The 13,471-nt window shown below is 50.9% G+C and overlaps 1 long non-coding RNA gene across 3 annotated transcripts in view; it reads right to left on the bottom strand.

Annotated features, from left to right (window-relative positions):
• LOC132372711 (uncharacterized) overlaps nt 1-13,382 on the bottom strand; it is a 35,756-nt gene extending 22,374 nt beyond the window's left edge. For all 3 annotated transcript variants that reach the window (XR_009505235.1, XR_009505236.1, XR_009505234.1), the window contains exon 1: nt 12,465-13,382. This is a non-coding gene — a long non-coding RNA (uncharacterized LOC132372711). The remainder of the gene's footprint in view (nt 1-12,464) is intronic.
• Nucleotides 13,383-13,471: the final 89 nt, after the last annotated feature.

Below are 13,471 nucleotides of genomic sequence, written 5' to 3'. Positions count from 1 at the left end.
ATTTGCCTACTCATCATTATAGTTGCCTACTTTTCACTAATTCTCACCTCTTTCTTTCTATCACAATCCCATTTGGGGGCAGGATAGCAATGTACCCTGAGAAAAATACCTGATCTGGGGACACGGTTTTGGTTTATGACATATAAACAGACATCCCTGGGTGAGGCTTGCAGGGAAGCTTCCGGAGAAGCAGATCCCCTTAATCTTTTGGCCTTTGCCTTCCTCCTTCACCCTGTCTAGGATGCAGCTTTGGTGTCCAAAGACAGAGCTGCGTTCTTACGACCACGGAGATTAAAGACGCAGCTGGTGACAGTACCATCAGAAAGCTAGGAGTCTGGTCCCTCATGGCTCCTTGAAGCCATCGTACCAGCCTGGAAGCTGTCAACCTTGAGAGTGCTTGTGACAGGAAGAAAATAAACCCCTATTGGTTAAGTTGCTGTGGTTAGTACATGCAGCAAATATAACTCAAACCAAGGCAATCATAATTAAAGAAAATTTGTAAAATGTAGTGTAGTGGGTTGCATGCCCACTTGGAACCTCTGAATGTGACCTTATTTGGCATAAAGGTCTTTGCAGATGTAATTAAGTTAAGGGTCTCGAGATGAGATCATCCTGGATTAGTGTGGGCCCTAAATCCAATGACAGGCGTCATTATAAGAGACAGAAAAGGAGAAGATACTCAGGGAAGAGGCTGACGTGAAGACAGAGGCAGAGGATGGAGTCCTCTGGTTGCAGCCAAGGATACCAGCAGCCACCAGAAACTGGAAAAGGCAAGGAAGGATTCTCCCCTAGAGCCTTTGGAGGGAACATGGCCCTGCTGACACCTTGATGTCAGACTTCTGGCCTCCAGAACTATGAGAGAATAAATTCCTGCCATTTGAAGTCACCAAGTTTGTGGTCATTTGTTATGGCAGCCCCAGGACGCTAATACATACAGAAAAGTAGGTGCCATAGAAAATGTGACACCTAAGCTGGGCATTTGAAGGATAAATAGAAGTCCGTTGGTTAACAAAGAGGAGCAGGGCCTTCCAGAAGGACGGGCGGCAAACTATAATGATAATGGCAGCAGTAGTGAGCATTTCCTCTGCTGCATGCTTTGCATCTCCTTTCCCTAATGAGTATTGTTATCCGTTTTTAACAGATTGGGAGACGGAGGCAGAGACAGGTTAGAGGACTGTGGGTGGGGGGAGTGGTCACAGCAGTTATTGCAGTGCCCTCACCTCTCACCCTGAAGACCCCAGACTCGCCGTCCAAGGGGTTTTGGTTCCCGGCTGTGGACGTCCAGCCCCCGCACAGGGCAAGGCGGATGTGTGGAGAGTAACAGCTGTGCAGCTCCGACCAGTGCTGGATAGTGGGGCGGATAAGAACTCGCCAGCTCCCTCAGCCGAGTTGGGGTGACTCCAGGCTCCACGCAGTGTCCCTGAGTCCCCAGGGGGCTGAGCTGCCCACAGCGGCAGTTGGCTTAGTGCCGTGCCCTCCTGGTCCCTCTTCCCTCCCTGTCTCATGTCCCCACCCCCCGAGCGGTACTTCTGGGAATCTGTTCACCATAAAACCCTGTGCTCAAGTCCTTGGTCAGGGTCTGCTTCTGGGCAAACCCCAAACCAAAACAGTGTTGGAGTTGGGCTTCCCTGGTGGCGCAGTGGTTGAGAATCCGCCTGCCATTGCAGGGGACACGGGTTCGAGCCCTGGTCCGGGAAGATCCCACATGCCGCCGAGTAACTAAGCCCGTGCGCCACAACTACTGAGCCTGCGCTCCAGAGCCCGTGAGCCACAATTACTGAAGCCCGTGAGCCACAACTACTGAAGCCCACGCACCTAGAGCCCGTGCTCTGCAACAAGAGAAGCCACCGCAATGGGAAGCCTGCGCACCGCAAGGAAGAGTAGCCCCCGCTCGCCACAACTAGAGAAAAGCCAGCGCACAGCAATGAAGACTCAACGCAGCCAAAAAAAAAACAAAACCAAAAACCATCCCTGGTTTATCTGACCCCAGAGCCCCAGCTCAGATCCACTACAGTCCTCTGCCCTATGGGATACATAAATGATGTGTGTCCCATATTTAGGGACACAAATTAAAAAGTAGCTGGCTATCTGCCACCAAGAGCAGGATGCAGCAGGGAAGCAGCAGCCAAGGGACCAGCGTGGAAGCCGCTCTGATTGTGGAGGCCCTTGAACATTCTAGCATTTTCTGTATTCACTGCGGTACCCGCAGTGCCGACTTGGATGTGCTCCAGCGAGAAGCCGGCCCCTCTCTTACCACTGCAGCTTCTCCAGGTCCCGGGCCACTTGTCACCCTCTCCTCTGAATCTCACACCTGTTACCTCTTGAGAAACGAGCAGAGGGCAGTCAGTTGGGCAGAGCACTTCAGAGACAATTCTGGGTTGGCTGTGAGACTTGCAGGGTGAGCCAGCGTCAGATGAGAAATTGCTACGCCACAGTCTTGCAAAATTCAAAGTTTTTTGCTGCAGCGGAGGGTCAGTTATTGGAAGGCTTCCTGCATAATCATCACAAAAGGCCACCTTGTCAGCATCGCTGGAGAGATCATCGCGGATGGTCTGCGCAGCAGGCCAGCCCTTTCTTGGCTTTGGGAAAGATCCTTCAAGAAGGTGAATGACATAGAGGAAATGAGGGCCAAATCTTCTGCCACCATACACGGCTTCAGTGGGCCTTTATTTCCATCTAAAGGAAATTGCCTTCATTTTTGGGGTTTCTTGCAAGGGAAGCTTCCTAGGCCCAGGAGAGGGCAGAAGTACATTTAAGTTATTCATTCATTCATTCATTCATTAATAACAGCGAGTCCTAAAGTAGTAATAACTGCCAGTATTTGTTGGGTGCTTACTCTGTGGCTGCATCAAGTGGTTTACATTATCCTGTTTAATCCTCACAGCTCTCTGAGGTAGGTCATTGGTCCCATTTTACAGATGATGAAACAGAGGCTCAGCCGAGTTCATGAGCTCTCCCAAGGCCACTAAGCAGTGGAGCTGGATTTGGAGAGAGAAGATATGGATTCTAATTCCACTCTCCCTTCTCACTAGCCACGTGGCGTCAGACACATCTTTTAAATCATTTACCGAAGCCTCTGTTTCCTCCTCTGGAAAATGGATGCACTGACTGTTGAAGTTTGAGAGAACAGGGCAGAGCTTTGAGCTTTGAAGTGCCAGCCCTTTGAGGGACGACTCCACACGACTTGGTATCTATTCTTCCTTTCAAATGTCCCCAAACTGTTTTTTTCTTTCCTCATGAGATCTTAAAAATCTTTCCCAGCAAGCAAGACGTCAGAACTATCTTTAGGAAAACTGAGGGTCGTCTCACTGAGAGGCGAGACCAGAGTCATCTTTTTGTTCCGATCAGGCTCTGAATCCAGATCTGTTGACTTGAAAGTCCATCCCCCTGTCACTCTGGCACCATCAGGCACACAGCCCCCGGGCAGGATAAGTCAAGAGGCTCTGGGTGGCTCGTGTCCTGCCAGCTCCCTCTTCTAAAGCGAGGGATGCCTGTGTCTCCAGGTGATCACGCCTGTTTACAGCGACCAGAGGCTTGGCAGGTGGGCCTGGAGGCCACCCCGTAGGGCAACATGCTCACTAACCCGTGTTTAGCCCCGTGGTTCCATCTAGAAAAGGCCCCTCGACTCTGCATTCTGAACGGTTGTCAGGTATTTCCAGTCTGTTCGAAGGCTGCCAGATGCCAACCCACGGATGCCACATTCGGGTGCTGACGACGTGTCCCGAGAATCCTTGGAGCAAGAGATCAGGAATCGACCTCGGAAGGGAGCCGATCACGGTAAGAGTGACAGCCCTTAACTTTGCCCAGCACTTTACAGTTTGCCAAGCACGTCTGAGGCAACAGGCAGAGTCAGTTTTGAGCCGCACAGGAACTCTTTGAGAGCGAGGGGTGAGGAATCGCGAGTCCAGGTCCAGCCACGTCACGTGGCCCGCGGTAGGAGTTAAGTCGTGGCCTGAGCACACTCGCCAGGGAGCGCCTGGAGGGCAGGCTGACAGCCCTGGGGGCCACCGTCTCGCTGCAGGGAGCAGAGCCTCCGCCAGTGCTTTGGAGAAAGACACTGGGGAGGCAGGTGGAGGGCTAGGAGAAGAGGTGTCACCAAGCAAGGCGGAGAGAGGGCCAGGAGGGAGGAGAGGCCTGCCAAGCGGCAGAGGTGCCCTATCGCAGACAGCGGCCGTGGCTCTTGGCACAAGCCGGCCTGGATCCGAAGCCGGCCCCACTGTTTCAAGCGTGTGATCCTAGGCACATTGCTCCACTTCCCTGCGCCTCGGTTTTCTCATCCTCACCTCACAGGGTACCATGAGGCTTGAGTGCTTATCGCAGGCCTGGCACGTAGTAAGGGCACAGCGTCCCCCATCCCTGCAGCCTTGGCATTGCAGTGGACCGCTCGGCCATGAGTGACCTTTGACACAGAGGGGGTGTCTGTTTGTAGCAGGTTATGGAATCAGTGGGCGGTGAGGGAATGAAAGAGGGACGGGCAAATCCTCCTTGGAGGAGCCAAACTTTGAAGGGAGGTGTGGGGAACACAGGACTGAGGGATGGTCTCCTCTGGAGAGCCAGGAACGGCTTGAGCTTGTGTAGGCAGCATGGGTGGAGGCGGGTGGGGCGGAAGTGGGCAGAGGAAATAAGAGGGCCCAGGAGCAAGAGGGTACAGCAGGGGGCCCGAACCCAGGTGGAGGGACTGGCCACCTTCTCTCTCCAGGAGTCCAGAGGTAGATCAGGACATGGGCTGCCAGGTTGGAGGAAGGAGGGGGTACTGGAGTTGGGTCTCGAGACCTGCCTAGAATTGAAACAGGCAGTGATGGATGGGAAGGGTACCCCCGGGGAACAGCCGACACTCAGTCACAGAGATGGCCATCTTTGAGTGAAGACAACGTTTTTTAAACGTTTATTGTTTCCTAGAAGGCTTCCTGGGTTTGACTCCTAGCTCTGCTCCTGTGTGACCTCTGGCAAGTTGCTAAACCTCTCTGTGCCTCAGTTTCCTCACCTGGAAAATAGGGCTAATGATGCTACCTACCTGTCAGGATTGCTGTAAAGATGAGAGGAAATAATCTAAGGACGAGCCTGGCACCAGGGCCGACAACCGTTGGCTGTTATTATTAACTAGTAACACAAGAGGCGTGGTTCAAAAACTAGTGGGTTGGGCTTCCCTGGTGGCGCAGTGGTTGAGAATCTGCCTGCCAATGCAGGGGACACTGGTTCGAGCCCTGGTCTGGGAAGATCCCATGTGCCGCGGAGCAACTGGGCCCGTGAGCCACAATTACTGAGCCTGCGCGTCTGGAGCCTGTGCTCCGCAACAAGAGAGGCCGCGATAGTGAGAGGCCCATGCACCGCGATGAAGAGTGGCTCCCGCTTGCCGCAACTAGAGAAAGCCCTCGCACAGAAACGAAGACCCAACACAGCCATAAATAAAATAAATAAATAAATAAAATTAATTAAAATTAAAAAAAAAAAACAACTAGTGGGTTAAGACAACGATTCCTCCAGAGATTCCTTCTAATATGTAAATACGCCCAGTAGGTTTGGCCCATATTTCTACAATTCTTGCTCTGCACCAGGCACTGGGGTCTGACACCTGCAAAAGAGACACAGCCCTTACTGTCAGGGTTTGCATGCAGCAGGTGAAAGTGAAACAGAGCAGGACCCTTTGGTCGTTGCCCCCCATGTCCTCCGCCTGCCTTTTGTCTGTGGAAAAACTTTAGCTAAAAAATAAGTTTAATCAGAGAAGTGAGAAAATGCAGAAACAAAGGAAAACAGTCAAAGGAGACCAAATAATAGTAGTTTGGTCATTAAGCAAAGTCAAGGACCTTCAGTTTCTTCTCAAGGGCTATAGATAATATTCTGAGCCATATCCTGTGAGCTGTCTTATAGATACTGAAACTCCCACCAGATGGAAGAAGTTAACTACATGATGACCAGACTGTAGCCATGACACAAGCTGCCACAATTCCGAGAATTGGCCTCAAAGAAATGGGAATAAACTGACCCTGGAACTGAAGATTAACTGTACTTAAAACAATCAAAATGACTGTCAGAGCTGACTGTGCTGTTCTGCAGGTAGCCCCCTCCCTCCACCTATAAAAGCTCTTGCCCACTGGTTGTCAGAGGGTGGGTGCGGGGGCGTCGGCCTTTGGACAGGAGTCCGCCCTCCCCCTTCCCCCCAGCCCCTGGTTGGTGGCATCTGAAATAAAGCAGACTTTCCTTTCCACAAACTTTGCCTCTGTATTGGCTTTTGAGCTGCGAGCAGCTGGACCCCCCTTTCCGTTACAAAAGAGATGTGCTGCAATCCCCACAGCCATGGAGTCTTGCTCTGTGCTTGCTCATCTAGTCATTGAATCCTCACCGCAAAAGCCCGGGACGAAGGATCTACTGCTCTCATTCCACTCGTCAGAAAGGTGTGGTGAGCTGCCCAAGGTCACCCAGGCACAGAGTGGCTGAGCTGGGATTTGAACCTCAGGAGTATGGCCTTAGAGCCCGTGACTTAATCACACTGCTACAGTGCCAATAACTACAGACAATGGTCACCACTGTAATGGAATGTACAGGACACATGGAGCAAGTAATGTTTGAGCTGAGAAAAACACAGTAGGAGTAAAGCCTAGGTTAGGAGGGGACAGCAGGGGCAAAGGTCCTGGGGCAGGAGAAGCAGGTCAAGTTTGAGGATGGAGAAAGCCAGCCTTCCCAGGGCACAGAAAGTGAGATGAAGCTGGAGATAGGCAGTGGCCTGCTCCCCAGGCTTGGCAGCTCTTTGGGGGAAGCAGACTTTACCCCCCAGGGCAGTAGGAAGCCTTTGAGGAGGTTGCAGTGGCAGTACGACAAGATTTAGAAAACCACTTTCTGCAATTGAAGAGGACACTGCGATTAAAAAAAAAAGAGAACAAGGGGCCCTGTGGGTACTGACACAGAACCTCTCCGAAGTATATGGTTAGATGGAAAAAAGCAAAGTGCAGAAGCGTGTGTGGCAGCTTCTATTTGTGGGGCAAAGGAGAAGAGAAAGGATAAGAAAGAATGTTCATGCATAGTTGCTGCAATGTACATAAAATCTCTCTGAAAGGATGTACGAGGAACTGTTAAGAGTGGTAGCCCCTGGGGATGGTGACTGCAGGCCTATGGTCAAGGGTGGGAGGAAATGTTTTCTGTGTACTCTTTTCCATCTTTTAAATTTTAAAGCTAGGGAAGAGACTGTTCAAAATTTAAAAATTTTAAATATGACCCTGGCTGCTGGGTAGAAAATGCAATGGAGCAGGTCAAGAGTGGACTCAGGGAAATTATGAGAGAATGAGACTCTGGACTGCTGAGTTTCTATGGTGGGGGCAGGATGGGGAACAAGGAAAGATGGCGCCTGAGCATAGGGTGCAGCTGCTTGGGGTGCTTTCTGGGAAGGGCATTGTGTCACTCAGATAAGGGGCAGGATGGGGTGCAGTGAGCAGAGGGGGAAAGGAACATAGAACAACAGGAACCAGTTTAACTTTGTCCCTAGCACAATTTGGCCTAGGTTCAGACTGAGCCATCTGGAAATGGACAGACATGCTAAATGTAGAATGTTCTCCAAAAGCAACTCTTGGCTCCCGCAGATAAACTACCATGGGCTGCTAAAGGAAACCTCGGGTGGCCCTGGAGGGATGATTTGCTCAACTTGAAATACCTGCAGCAGCGAAGTAAATCAAAACAGCGAGGCAGCCCCTGGCGCCCTCCTGCAGCAGCGGGCATTTTCCCAGCTGCTGCTGCCCCCTGCTGACAGAATTGGGATATCGCAGCCTCTGTGCAATTCCGAGGCCACAGCTCAGGGCTCCACTTTGCATTCTGGGCACACAGAAGGTGAGTCAGTCACATTTCCTCTGCCCTTTACTGAGATGGCCATCGCCGGGTACTGCATCAGCGGAGACATAAACCACCAGGCCCACGTGAACAGTGGAAAACTGAACAGCAAAGGTCATTACCATGAGAAAGCAGTGTACCAGAAGGCAGCTGCGACACAGTGCATTATAGGAAATTGTAAAACAGACGCCACCGCTGCATTATAGATCCCCCTAGGGGGATTCATCAGCGTCCCAATGGCTGTTAATAAGAGCGGGTGTTTACTGAATCTCATGACTTGTCAGGTGCCGGTCTAGAACACTTACTTGTCATGTGTTAACTCAGCTGATGCTCGTGGCACCCAGACATGCAGCAATGAGGAAGCTGAGCTTAAGAGGCAAAGCAGGATTCCAATGCAGAAAGTCTGAGTCCCAATCCTTTCAGATTTCAATTTTAAAATCAATATTCCCTACCCACTGAGTTCATACATCAGTGGTCCTCATCCATGGTTAATTTTGCCCCCCCAGGGGACATTTGGCAATATCTGGAGGCATTTTGGGGTGTCACAACGAGGGACATGATTCTGGCATCTAATGGGTAGAGGCCAGAGATGTTGACAAACATCCTATAATGCACAGGACGGCCCCTACAACCGAGAATTAGCCAATCCAAAATGTCAATAGTACCAAGATGAAGAAACCCTGATCCAAATATATAAAATTCCTACAAATCTACTAGCCCTCTCTTTTGCACTGCCCTCTCACATGAGGGCATTAGAGCAAGTCTGCTTTAATGTATGAAAGGTATTCTTCCTGAGGATTCATGCCGGATAACTTTCAAGAGGCCTTTCCCCACTCATTTCTCCTAAAGCCTCTATGTCCCCAGTGGGATTGCTTTGCATCCAACAGTCCTGCGAATACACTCTACAAGCTTGGGACTCTGAGGAGCAGCCCAGGCAGAGCAGAAACCTCTGGAACCACGGCAGAGGGACTTGCACCCTGAAGTGGGCATGATTGGCCAGGGCGCCGTGCGTGGAATACTGCAGGTGTCCCTGGCACTGAGCCGCAGCTCAGATGCACGCTGCTTGTCAGGGCTGTCAGGAAGCATTCAACCCCAGGATGATTGAACATTCCCTGGGAAGGACTCGTCAGGAGCTGCCTCTCCGCCTCCTTCTCACCCAAAGCCCTCGCTTCCCAATCAGCCCAAACAGCCTAATCCTTGGCTTTGGGAAGCAGCGCTGTTAACCCCTCCTCCTCCACGGAGCCCTCAGGTCTGGAAGTTCTGGAAGGTCTGGAGGTTCTACGGGTTGGGAGCTGGCTGTGCAATGCGGGGGAGGTGGGGGTGTGGAAGACCCAGGCATCAGGCTGCCCCTGTCCAAATGGCCATGGCACCCCTTCCAACAGTAAGCCTATTACCTGCACAAGAGTTGGTTCTAGAATCGGTGCTTGTTGAATGAATGAATGACCAGAAGGGTAAACTCTATGAGATTCATTCATTCATTCAAAAATATTTCCTGAGCATCTCACCATTCTGGGCACTGTCCCAGATGCTGGGAGGACAAAAGAGACCAAGTCCCTTTTCCCATGAAGCTTACCTTCTAGTGGAGGGAGACAGATACTAGATAAATAAACAAATTAATATGGAAAGTAATACCAGGTAGTGGTGAATACTATGAAGAAAGTAAAGTAAGACGAGGAGTTGAGTCTGACAGATTGGGGGCGATTCTTTCAACTGGATGCTTCTGAAGGCCTCTCCAAGGAGATGACATTTGAACAAAGAGCTGAAGGTTGTGAGAAAGTTGTGCAGTCATGGTGAGAACAGTAAGTGCAAAGGCCCTGAGGCAGGAAGGGTCTTGGGGAGTTTAAGAAATAGTAAAGCAACCAGAGAAAGTGGATAAAAGTGAGTCCTGGCAGGGACTTCCCTCGTGGTCCAGTGGTAAGGAATCACCTTCCATGCAGGGTACACGGGTTCAATCCCTCCTTGTCGGGGAACTAAGATCCCACATGCCACGGGGCAGCCCGCGTGCCACAACTATTGAGCTGGTGAGCCTCAACTAGAGAGCCTGCGTGCCGCAAACTACAGAGCCCATGCGCTCTGGAGCCCGCGCACCACAACTAGAGAAGAGAAAATCCACACGACACAACTAGAGAGAAGCCCAAGTGCCGCAACTAGAGAGAAACCCGAGCGCCGCAACAAAGAGACCGCATTCCATAATGGAAGGATCCTGCATGCCTCAACAAAGACCCCGTGTGCAGCAACTAAGGCTCGACCCAGACAAAAAAAAAGGAAAATAAATAAATAAAATAAATAAATATTTTTTTGTTAAAAAAGTGGGTCCTGGCATGACCTAAGAGCAGTGGTTCCCAAACATGAGCATGCATCTGAATCACCATGTGCTTATAAAAACACAGATCGTGAGTTCCACCCCCAGAGTTCAGTTGGTCTGGGTGGGACCTGGGAATGTGCATTTCTAATAAGTCACCGTGTGGTCCAGGGACCACAGAATAGAATGTTTTTTCTTAATGCAACTAGTCATTTCCTACTCAACCCTGACCACAAGCAGTCATAGATCATCACCTGCCTCCCCACTGGGCTGGATGCTCCCTGAGAACAGCCACGATGATGGTTCAGTCCCTGGTACTTAGTAAGTAGTACTCAAGAAAATCCTTGTTGAATGAATCCCTCAAAGAAGGTTCTAGGCCTTGCCTCATTTTCTTTTGCCATTCCGCTGTATATTTGGCTTCGAGCAAAGGCCTGGGTCAGACCCATCTCTTACGGTCTCCCATTCACACCTAAGACAAGAGAGCCACCTGCCATTCTCCAAATGCTCAACTCACTCCTACAACTCCATGCCTTTGCACGTGCTGTTCCATCTGCCCAGGAAGTCCCTTCCCCTGTCTCTGCCTCATAAATTCCTACCCACTTTTCAAGGCTCTCCTTCCAGAATATCTTTCCCAACTCCCTCCACCTAACCAGGGTTCGGGGTGCTCTTTGGGGTCTTGTATCGATCCTTGTCAGAGGATTTGTTCACACATTTGTCTGTCTTTCTTGACTAAATGTCACAAACGGGCAGCCCCCAGAGTGAACCGGACAACAGAGGTATTCTACGCAGCTGCGGTGTTTTAAATTGAAGTTCGTTGCCAAAATTTGAGAGTCAGGGGAATTCACACAAAAAATCCAGATTCCTGGCTCCTCTAGAAAACGCAGGGTCCTGCAGCACTGGGCCGGTATTCCCACGTGTCCATGATCTGCCAGAGCTGCCTGGGTCTCTGTCACCTTCACTACGTGGCTCCAGCAACTAGCTCAGGACCTGGCCTAGGGTAGGCGCTCAAGGAAAGCTTATTAATGAAACAGGAAAGACTACATCAAGCAATGGAAAAAAAACATCGGTTCCAAGATCAGGAGACCTGCGGTTGGTTCTGATTCTAGCTGGCTTGTTGCACGAGCCTGGGCTCTCTGTGGGCCTCAGTTTCCTTACCTGTGAAATGAAAGGAATGACAATTTCTACTTCCCAGAGTCATTGCATCCAACAAGAGAGAGGATGTGAAGGGTTTAGTACATGCCTGGCATATCTAATGCTCAATCAGCAGGAGCTATTAGTGCAGTGAACTCAATAAATATTTACCCTCTAGGATGGGAAGAAGTGTGAGAGGATTAGAGGCAGGAGAGGTCCCTGTCAGGGGCAGGAGGTTGATAGTCTACCTGCGTTCAATTCCCAGTTCTGCCCTTCACTAGCCATGTGACCTTGGGCATTGGATTTCACCTCATTTGGGCCTCAGTCTCCCTGTTTATCAAACAGGGATGATGCAAGCCTCACAGGGGTTACTGTGACTATCAAATAAGCACATGAATATTAAATTAATGAATTCTTTAAAGCAATCAGAATGAGGCCAGCACTCAGTGTGTGCTCAGCAAACGCCAGCTCTGTTATAGCTGCTCAGGGAAGGGTGAGACTAGAATTTCTCAAGGGCCCTCACGACTCCCAAACTCTCTGATCACCTAAAACTCAGTGACAGTCATGCTGCTGTCGTTTCGTCATCAACGGTGTATAGAAGGCCCTTGGGATGGTGGAAGGGGGTGGTAGAGTTCATCGTATGGGGTTGACCACCTCTCTGGGAAGATCCAAAATGCTCTTACAATGGTGCTGACCAAAATCGCTCACAGGAGCAGCAAGGAAAGGGTCAGGGCAGATGTGGTGCCGAGGAGGACAGCCCTAGGAGGGAGGTGCGATTATTACCACCCCCGCCCCTCGCAGATGAGGAAACTGAGGCTCCCAGATCTCAGCATCTGAGCCCCATGGAGCTGCCTCAGGAGGGTGACTCACTCAAGAGGTCCTTTAAGGGATTAACAGGACAGCATGGAGGCGAAGGCAGGAAGACCAGGCAGAGGCTTCGTGACTCACCGAGGCCTGGGGTGTCTGAGACAGACTTGCCCGATGTCTCCAAAGAAGACAAGTAGGTAAGGGAAATGCAGGAGACAGGTCTTAACCACACCACCAGGAATGACTGCCAAGGAAAGAAAATTCCAGACAACTCGCATTGTTTTACTCCCCATTCAAGGCTGAAGCATTCACAGCGATTTACAGAGCGTGTGTGTGTTCATTGCCCTACACAAGGCCGGTAGCCAAATGAAAGGCATGTGATGGCGAATCCTGGGGGCAGGCGTCTTACCTGAGGGGCTGCTCTTCCCTTTCAGCACCAGCCATCCCAGGGGAACCAGCGGGAGTGAGAAGAGGGGTGCATGCATCTGGCCAACATATGACGGTGATGATAAACCCAATCTGTCCAGATAAATCTCTTCTCATTCATCCATTCGTCACCGTTGAGCACCAGCTATGTCCCAGGCACCTACAGATGTTCTCTCTTCTAAGCCTCAGGACAACCCCAGAAGGTGGGTTCCACTAGCCCCTTTTAAAAATGAGGAAACAGGCTCAGGAGTGAGGCGACTTGCCCAGGTCAGGAAGACAGCAGTGACTGCAGACTGGGGTTCCTGACCGCCAGCAAGAGGGGCCTCCCCGGAAAGTCCACAGATATCTCCGGAGCCTCCCTGTGGGATGGGAAGTGTCCTGGAGGCTCGCTTTCATTCCGTATGTGGTATGTGATACATTGTCCATTTTACAAGAGGGGCTGGACTCAGAGGAAAGTACAGCCTCCAATTCCTGAGTCCAACGGCTCCTCCACATCCTTCACTTGTCCTTGTTCCACAGACATCACTTTTAACACTTTCATATTTTACATTTTAAAGTGCATAATATCCCTGGGCTTTAAAAATCAGATTCGCCTGCGAGATTGATGCACCTTACGGCCGCGCTCCCCGGAATCTGGGACTTGGGGGAGGGACAAGAACCTCGGCGAAGTCAAACCAGCTCAAAGCTCCGCCTGGGCAACGGCACCTTGTCCACGGGGCAGGCGCTGCTCCAGCCTCCCGCGCTCCCGACCGGCCCACTTCGTGGGCGAACCCACCTCCAGAAGGGCGGGAGGATACGGCGAGTCCCCATTCCTCCCGAAGATGGGCCAAGCCAGTCTCTGACCAATCAGAAAGCTTCTTTTATCACCGCTTCTGGATACACGATGTTGGAACTGCTTTTCCTGAACTTTCAGGCTGTGCGGGGGCGGGAGGCAGAGATGATTGACATCTCCTACAACTATTAGTCAAGCGAGATAAGCTTGAAGAGCAG

This window comes from Balaenoptera ricei, chromosome 10 (assembly GCF_028023285.1).
Source record: "Balaenoptera ricei isolate mBalRic1 chromosome 10, mBalRic1.hap2, whole genome shotgun sequence".
Taxonomy (NCBI): domain Eukaryota; kingdom Metazoa; phylum Chordata; class Mammalia; order Artiodactyla; family Balaenopteridae; genus Balaenoptera; species Balaenoptera ricei.
The sequence above is the reverse complement of the archived record's forward strand: the minus strand, read 5'-3'. Positions and strand labels throughout refer to the sequence as shown.